We start from the raw sequence: 10,567 nt of genomic DNA on the forward strand, positions 1-10,567 counted from the left end.
ATTGAACCCTATGGGAGTCTCACTGATTAAAACTGAACCCTATGGGAATCTCGCTGATTAACACTGAACCCGGTGGGAGTCGCACTGATTAATACTGAACCCTATGGGAGTCTCACTGATTAACACTGAACCCTGTGGGAGTCTCATTGATTAAAACTGAACCCTGTGGGAGTCTCGCTGATTAACACTGAACCCTGTGGGAGTCTCACTGATTAACACTGAACCCTATGGGAGTCTCACTGATTAACACTGAATCCTGTGGGAGCCTCACTGATTAACACTGAACCCTATGGGAGTCTCACTGATTAACACTGAATCCTGTGGGAGTCTCACTGATTAACACTGAACCCTATGGGAGTCTCACTGATTAACACTGAACCCTGTGGGAGTCTCCCTGATTAACACTGAACCCTGTGGGAGTCTCACTGATTAACACCGAACCCTATGGGATTCTCACTGATTAACGCTGAACCCTATGGGAGTCTCACTGATTAACACTGAACCCTGTGGGAGTCTCACTGATTAACACAGAACCCTGTGGGAATCTCACTGATTAACATTGAACCCTGTGTGAGTCTCAATGATTAACACTGACCCCTAAGGGAGTCTCACTGATTAACACTGAACCCTATGTAAGTCTCACTGATTAACACTGAACCCTGTGGGTGTCTCACTGATTAACACTGAACCCTATGGGAATCTCGCTGATTAACACTGAACCCGGTGGGAGTCTCACTGATTAATACTGAACCCTATGGGAGTCTCACTGATTAACACTGAACCCTGTGGGAGTCTCACCGATTAACACTGGACCCTATGGGAGTCTCACTAATTAACACTGAACCCTATGGGAGTCTCACTGATTAACACTGAACCCTGTGGGAGTTTCACTGATTAGCACTGAACCCTGTGGGAGTCTCACTGATTAACATTGAACCCTATGGGAGTTGCACTGATTAACACTGAACCCTATGGGAGTCTCACTGATTAACACTGAACCCCATGGGAATCTCACTGACTAGCACTGAATGCTATGGGAATATCACTGATTAGCACTGAACCCTGTGGGAGTCTCACTGATTAACACTGAACCCTATGGGAATCTCGCTGATTAACACTGAACCCGGTGGGAGTCTCACTGATAAATACTGAACCCTATGGGAGTCTCATTGATTAACACTGAACCCTGTGGGAGTCTCACTGATTAACACTGAACCCTATGGGGGTCTCATTGATTAACACTGAACCCTGTGGGAGTCTCACTAATTAACACTGAACCTTATGGGAGTCTCACTGATTAACATTGAACCCTATGGGAGTCTCACTGATTAACACTGAACCCTATGGGAATCTCACTGATTAGCACTGAATCCTATGGGAATATCACTGATTAGCACCGAACCCTATGGGAGTCTCACTGATTAACACTGAACCCTATGGGAGTCTCACTAATTAACACTGAACCTTATGGGAGTCTCACTGATTAACATTGAACCCTATGGGAGTCTCCCTGATTAACACTGAACCCTGTGGGAGTCTCACTGATTAACACTGAACCCTATGGGAGTCTCACTGATTAACACTGAACCCTGTGGGAGTCTCCCTGATTAACACTGAACCCTGTGGGAGTCTCACTGATTAACACCGAAACCTATGGGATTCTCACTGATTAATGCTGAACCCTATGGGAGTCTCACTGATTAACACTGAACCCTGTGGGAGTCTCACTGATTAACACAGAACCCTGTGGGAATCTCACTGATTAACATTGAACCCTGTGTGAGTCTCAATGATTAACACTGACCCCTATGGGAGTCTCACTGATTAACACTGAACCCTATGGAAGTCTCACTGATTAACACTGAACCCTGTGGGAGTCTCACTGATTAACACTGAACCCTATGGGAATCTCGCTGATTAAGACTGAACCCGGTGGGAGTCTCACTGATTAATACTGAACCCTATGGGAGTCTCACTGATTAACACTGAACCCTATGGGAGTCTCAATAATTAACACTGAACCCTATGGGAGTCTCACTGATTAACACTGAACCCTGTGGGAGTCTCACTGATTAACACTGAACCCTGTGGGAGTCTCACTGATTAACATTGAACCCTATGGGAGTCTCACTGATTAAAAGTGAACCCTATGGGAATCTCGCTGATTAACACTGAACCCGGTGGGAGTCGCACTGATTAATACTGAACCCTATGGGAGTCTCACTGATTAACACTGAACCCTGTGGGAGTCTCATTGATTAAAACTGAACCCTGTGGGAGTCTCGCTGATTAACACTGAACCCTGTGGGAGTCTCACTGATTAACACTGAACCCTATGGGAGTCTCACTGATTAACACTGAATCCTGTGGGAGCCTCACTGATTAACACTGAACCCTATGGGAGTCTCACTGATTAACACTGAATCCTGTGGGAGTCTCACTGATTAACAGTGAACCCTATGGGAGTCTCACTGATTAACACTGAACCCTGTGGGAGTCTCCCTGATTAACACTGAACCCTGTGGGAGTCTCACTGATTAACACCGAACCCTATGGGATTCTCACTGATTAACGCTGAACCCTATGGGAGTCTCACTGATTAACACTGAACCCTGTGGGAGTCTCACTGATTAACACAGAACCCTGTGGGAATCTCACTGATTAACATTGAACCCTGTGTGAGTCTCAATGATTAACACTGACCCCTAAGGGAGTCTCACTGATTAACACTGAACCCTATGTAAGTCTCACTGATTAACACTGAACCCTGTGGGTGTCTCACTGATTAACACTGAACCCTATGGGAATCTCGCTGATTAACACTGAACCCGGTGGGAGTCTCACTGATTAATACTGAACCCTATGGGAGTCTCACTGATTAACACTGAACCCTGTGGGAGTCTCACCGATTAACACTGGGCCCTATGGGAGTCTCACTAATTAACACTGAACCCTATGGGAGTCTCACTGATTAACACTGAACCCTGTGGGAGTTTCACTGATTAGCACTGAACCCTGTGGGAGTCTCACTGATTAACATTGAACCCTATGGGAGTTGCACTGATTAACACTGAACCCTATGGGAGTCTCACTGATTAACACTGAACCCCATGGGAATCTCACTGACTAGCACTGAATGCTATGGGAATATCACTGATTAGCACTGAACCCTATGGGAGTCTCACTGATTAACACTGAACCCTATGGGAGTCTCACTGATTAACACCGAACCCAATGGGAGTCTCACTGATTAACACTGAACCCTGTGGGAGTCTCACTGATTAACACTGAACCCTATGGGAGTCTCCCTGATTAACACTGAACCCTGTGGGAGTCTCACTGATTAACACTGAACCCTATGTGAGTGTCACTGATTAACACTGAACCCTGTGGGAGTCTCCCTGATTAACACTGAACCCTGTGGGAGTCTCACTGATTAACACCGAACCCTATGGGATTCTCACTGATTAATGCTGAACCCTATGGGAGTCTCACTGATTAACACTGAACCCTGTGGGAGTCTCACTGATTAACACAGAACCCTGTGGGAATCTCACTGATTAACATTGAACCCTGTGTGAGTCTCAATGATTAACACTGACCCCTATGGGAGTCTCACTGATTAACACTGAACCCTATGGAAGTCTCACTGATTAACACTGAACCCTGTGGGAGTCTCACTGATTAACACTGAACCCTATGGGAATCTCGCTGATTAACACTGAACCCGGTGGGAGTCTCACTGATTAATACTGAACCCTATGGGAGTCTCACTGATTAACCCTGAACCCTATGGGAGTCTCAATAATTAACACTGAACCCTATGGGAGTCTCACTGATTAACACTGAACCCTGTGGGAGTCTCACTGATTAACACTGAACCCTGTGGGAGTCTCACTGATTAACATTGAACCCTATGGGAGTCTCACTGATTAAAACTGAACCCTATGGGAATCTCGCTGATTAATACTGAACCCGGTGGGAGTCTCACTGATTAATACTGAACCCTATGGGAGTCTCACTGATTAACACTGAACCCTGTGGGAGTCTCACTGATTAACACTGAACCCTATGGGAGTCTCACCAATTAACACTGATCCCTATGGGAGTCTCACTGATTAACACTGAACCCCGTGGGAGTCTCACTGATTAACACTGAACCCTGTGGGAGTCTCACTGATTAACATTGAACCCTATGGGAGTCTCACTGATTAACACTGAACCCTATGGGAGTCTCACTGATTAACACTGAACCCCATGGGAATCTCACTGACTAGCACTGAATGCTATGGGAATATCACTGATTAGCACTGAACCCTGTGGGAGTCTCACTGATTAACACTGAACCCTATGGGAATCTCGCTGATTAACACTGAACCCGGTGGGAGTCTCACTGATAAATACTGAACCCTATGGGAGTCTCATTGATTAACACTGAACCCTGTGGGAGTCTCACTGATTAACACTGAACCCTATGGGGGTCTCATTGATTAACACTGAACCCTGTGGGAGTCTCACTGATTAACACTGAACTTTATGGGAGTCTCATTGATTAACATTGAACCCTGTGGGAGTCTCACTGATTAACACTGAACCCTATGGGGGTCTCATTGATTAACACTGAACCCTGTGGGAGTCTCACTGATTAACACTGAACCTTATGGGAGTCTCACTGATTAACATTGAACCCTATGGGAGTCTCACTGATTAACACTGAACCCTATGGGAATCTCACTGATTAGCACTGAATCCTATGGGAATATCCCTGATTAGCACCGAACCCTATGGGAGTCTCACTGATTAACACTGAACCCTATGGGAGTCTCACTGATTAACACCGAACCCAATGGGAGTCTCACTGATTAACACTGAACCCTGTGGGAGTCTCACTGATTAACACTGAACCCTATGGGAGTCTCCCTGATTAACACTGAACCCTGTGGGAGTCTCACTGATTAACACTGAACCCTGTGGGAGTCTCCCTGATTAACACTGAACCCTGTGGGAGTCTCACTGATTAACACCGAACCCTATGGGATTCTCACTGATTAATGCTGAACCCTATGGAAGTCTCACTGATTAACACTGAACCCTGTGGGAGTCTCACTGATTAACACAGAACCCTGTGGGAATCTCACTGATTAACATTGAACCCTGTGTGAGTCTCAATGATTAACACTGACCCCTATGGGAGTCTCACTGATTAACACTGAACCCTATGGAAGTCTCACTGATTAACACTGAACCCTGTGGGAGTCTCACTGATTAACACTGAACCCATGGGAATCTCGCTGATTAACACTGAACCCGGTGGGAGTCTCACTGATTAATACTGAACCCTATGGGAGTCTCACTGATTAACACTGAACCCTATGGGAGTCTCAATAATTAACACTGAACCCTATGGGAGTCTCACTGATTAACACTGAACCCTGTGGGAGTCTCACTGATTAACACTGAACCCTATGGGAGTCTCAATAATTAACACTGAACCCGGTGGGAGTCTCACTGATTAATACTGAACCCTATGGGAGTCTCACTGATTAACACTGAACCCTGTGGGAGTCTCACTGATTAACACTGAACCCTATGGGAGTCTCACCAATTAACACTGAACCCTATGGGAGTCTCACTGATTAACACTGAACCCCGTGGGAGTCTCACTGATTAACACTGAACCCTGTGGGAGTCTCACTGATTAACATTGAACCCTATGGGAGTCTCACTGATTAACACTGAACCCTATGGGAGTCTCACTGATTAACACTGAACCCCATGGGAATCTCACTGACTAGCACTGAATGCTATGGGAATATCACTGATTAGCACTGAACCCTGTGGGAGTCTCACTGATTAACACTGAACCCTATGGGAATCTCGCTGATTAACACTGAACCCGGTGGGAGTCTCACTGATTAATACTGAACCCTATGGGAGTCTCATTGATTAACACTGAACCCTGTGGGAGTCTCACTGATTAACACTGAACCCAATGGGGGTCTCATTGATTAACACTGAACCCTGTGGGAGTCTCACTGATTAACACTGAACTTTATGGGAGTCTCACTGATTAACATTGAACCCTATGGGAGTCTCACTGATTAACACTGAACCCTATGGGAATCTCACTGATTAGCACTGAATCCTATGGGAATATCACTGATTAGCACTGAACCCTATGGGAGTCTCACTGATTAACACTGAACCCTATGGGAGTCTCACTGATTAACACCGAACCCAATGGGAGTCTCACTGATTAACACTGAACCCTGTGGGAGTCTCACTGATTAACACTGAACCCTATGGGAGTCTCACTGATTAACACTGAACCCTGTGGGAGTCTCACTGATTAACACTGAACCCTGTGGGAGTCTCACTGATTAACATTGAACCCTATGGGAGTCTCACTGATTAAAACTGAACCCTATGGGAATCTCGCTGATTAACACTGAACCCGGTGGGAGTCTCACTGTTTAATACTGAACCCTATGGGAGTCTCACTGATTAACACTGAACCCTGTGGGAGTCTCACTGATTAACAATGAACCCTATGGGAGTCTCAATAATTAACACTGAACCCTATGGGAGTCTCACTGATTAACACTGAACCCTGTGGGAGTCTCACTGATTAACACTGAACCCTGTGGGAGTCTCACTGATTAACATTGAACCCTATGGGAGTCTCACTGATTAAAACTGAACCCTATGGGAATCTCGCTGATTAACACTGCACCCTGTGGGAGTCTCACTGATTAACACTGAACCCTGTGGGAGTCTCACTGATTAACATTGAACCCTATGGGAGTCTCACTGATTAACACTGAACCCTATGGGAGTCTCACTGATTAACACTGAACCCCATGGGAATCTCACTGACTAGCACTGAATGCTATGGGAATATCACTGATTAGCACTGAACCCTGTGGGAGTCTCACTGATTAACAATGAACCCTATGGGAATCTCGCTGATTAACACTGAACCCGGTGGGAGTCTCACTGATTAATACTGAACCCTATGGGAGTCTCATTGATTAACACTGAACCCTGTGGGAGTCTCACTGATTAACACTGAACCCTATGGGGGTCTCATTGATTAACACTGAACCCTGTGGGAGTCTCACTGGTTAACACTGAACCTTATGGGAGTCTCACTGATTAACATTGAACCCTATGGGAGTCTCACTGATTAACACTGAACCCTATGGGAATCTCACTGATTAGCACTGAATCCTATGGGAATATCACTGATTAGCACTGAACCCTATGGGAGTCTCACTGATTAACACTGAACCCTATGGGAGTCTCACTGATTAACACCGAACCCAATGGGAGTCTTACTGGTTAACACTGAACCCTGTGGGAGTCTCACTGATTAACACTGAACCCTATGGGTCTCTCACTGATTAAAACTGAACCCTATGGGAATCTCGCTGATTAACACTGAACCCGGTGGGAGTCTCACTGATTAATACTGAACCCTATGGGAGTCTCACTGATTAACACTGAACCCTGTGGGAGTCTCACTGATTAACACTGAACCCTATGGGAGTCTCACTGATTAACACTGAACCCTGTGGGAGTCTCACTGATTAACACTGAACCCTGTGGGAGTCTCAATAATTAACACTGAACCCTATGGGAGTCTCACTGATTAACACTGAACCCTGTGGGAGTCTCACTGATTAACACTGAAACCTGTGGGAGTCTCACCGATTAACATTGAACCCTATGGGAGTCTCACTGATTAAAACTGAACCCTATGGGAATCTCGCTGATTAACACTGAACCCGGTGGGAGTCTCACTGATTAATACTGAACCCTATGGGAGTCTCACTGATTAACACTGAACCCTGTGGGAGTCTCACTGATTAACACTGAACCCTATGGGAGTCTCACCAATTAACACTGAACCCTATGGGAGTCTCACTGATTAACACTGAACCCTGTGGGAGTCTCACTGATTAACACTTAACCCTGTGGGAGTCTCACTGATTAACATTGAACCCTATGGGAGTCTCACTGATTAACACTGAACCCTATGGGAGTCTCACTGATTAACACTGAACCCCATGGGAATCTCACTGACTAGCACTGAATGCTATGGGAATATCACTGATTAGCACTGAACCCTGTGGGAGTCTCACTGATTAACACTGAACCCTATGGGAATCTCGCTGATTAACACTGAACCCGGTGGGAGTCTCACTGATTAATACTGAACCCTATGGGAGTCTCATTGATTAACACTGAACCCTGTGGGAGTCTCACTGATTAACACTGAACCCTATGGGGGTCTCATTGATTAACACTGAACCCTGTGGGAGTCTCACTGATTAACACTGAACCTTATGGGAGTCTCACTGATTAACATTGAACCCTATGGGAGTCTCACTGATTAACACTGAACCCTATGGGAATCTCACTGATTAGCACTGAATCCTATGGGAATATCACTGATTAGCACTGAACCCTATGGGAGTCTGACTGATTAACACTGAACCCTATGGGAGTCTCACTGATTAACACCGAACCCAATGGGAGTCTCACTGATTAACACTGAACCCTGTGGGAGTCTCACTGATTAACACTGAACCCTATGGGAGTCTCACTGATTAACACTGAACCCTGTGGGAGTTTCACTGATTAACACTGAACCCTATGGGAGTCTCACTGATTAACACTGAACCCTGTGGGAGTCTCCCTGATTAACACTGAACCCTGTGGGAGTCTCACTGATTAACACCGAACCTTATGGGATTCTCACTGATTAACGCTGAACCCTATGGGAGTCTCACTGATTAACACTGAACCCTGTGGGAGTCTCACTGATTAACACAGAACCCTGTGGGAATCTCACTGATTAACATTGAACCCTGTGTGAGTCTCAATGATTAACACTGACCCCTATGGGAGTCTCACTGATTAACACTGAACCCTATGGAAGTCTCACTGATTAACACTGAACCCTGTGGGAGTCTCACTGATTAACACTGAACCCCATGGGAATCTCGCTGATTAACACTGAACCCGGTGGGAGTCTCACTGATTAATACTGAACCCTATGGGAGTCTCACTGATTAACACTGAACCCTGTGGGAGTCTCACTGATTAACACTGAACCCTATGGGAGTCTCACTAATTAACACTGAACCCTATGGGAGTCTCACTGATTAACACTGAACCCTGTGGGAGTCTCACTGATTAACACTGAACCCTGTGGGTGTCTCACTGATTAACATTGAACCCTATGGGAGTCTCACTGATTAACACTGAACCCTATGGGAGTCTCACTGATTAACACCGAACCCCATGGGAATCTCACTGACTAGCACTGAATGCTATGGGAATATCACTGATTAGCACTGAACCCTGTGGGAGTCTCACTGATTAACACTGAACCCTATGGGAATCTCGCTGATTAACACTGAACCCGGTGGGAGTCTCACTGATTAATACTGAACCCTATGGGAGTCTCATTGATTAACACTGAACCCTGTGGGAGTCTCACTGATTAACACTGAACCCTATGGGAGTCTCATTGATTAACACTGAACCCTGTGGGAGTCTCACTGATTAACACTGAACCTTATGGGAATCTCACTGATTAACATTGAACCCTATGGGAGTCTCACTGATAAACACTGAACCCTATGGGAGTCTCACTGATTAACACTGAACCCTGTGGGAGTCTCACTGATTAACACTGAACCCTGTGGGAGTCTCACTGATTAACATTGAACCCTATGGGAGTCTCACTGATTAAAACTGAACCCTATGGGAATCTCGCTGATTAACACTGAACCCGGTGGGAGTCTCACTGATTAATACTGAACCCTATGGGAGTCTCACTGATTAACACTGAACCCTGTGGGAGTCTCACTGATTAACACTGAACCCTATGGGAGTCTCACTGATTAACACTTAACCCTGTGGGAGTCTCACTGATTAACACTGAACCCTGTGGGAGTCTCAATAATTAACACTGAACCCTATGGGAGTCTCACTGATTAACACTGAACCCTGTGGGAGTCTCACTGATTAACACTGAACCCTGTGGGAGTCTCACTGATTAACATTGAACCCTATGGGAGTCTCACTGATTAAAACTGAACCCTATGGGAATCTCGCTGTTTAACACTGAACCCGGTGGGAGTCTCACTGATTAATACTGAACCCTATGGGAGTCTCACTGATTAACACTGAACCCTGTGGGAGTCTCACCAATTAACACTGAACCCTATGGGAGTCTCACTGATTAACACTGAACCCTGTGGGAGTCTCACTGATTAACACTGAACCCTGTGGGAGTCTCACTGATTAACATTGAACCCTATGGGAGTCTCACCGATTAACACTGAACCCTATGGGAGTCTCACTGATTAACACTGAACCCCATGGGAATCTCACTGACTAGCACTGAATGCTATGGGAATATCACTGATTAGCACTGAACCCTGTGGGAGTCTCACTGATTAACACTGAACCCTATGGGAATCTCGCTGATTAACACTGAACCCGGTGGGAGTCTCACTGATTAATACTGAACCCTATGGGAGTCTCATTGATT

The sequence above is a fragment of the Petromyzon marinus genome, unplaced genomic scaffold, assembly GCF_048934315.1.
Source record: "Petromyzon marinus isolate PM22_M1 ecotype Great Lakes invasive population unplaced genomic scaffold, UKy_Petmar_22M1.pri1.0 PM_Scaffold_10, whole genome shotgun sequence".
Taxonomy (NCBI): Eukaryota; Metazoa; Chordata; class Hyperoartia; order Petromyzontiformes; family Petromyzontidae; genus Petromyzon; species Petromyzon marinus.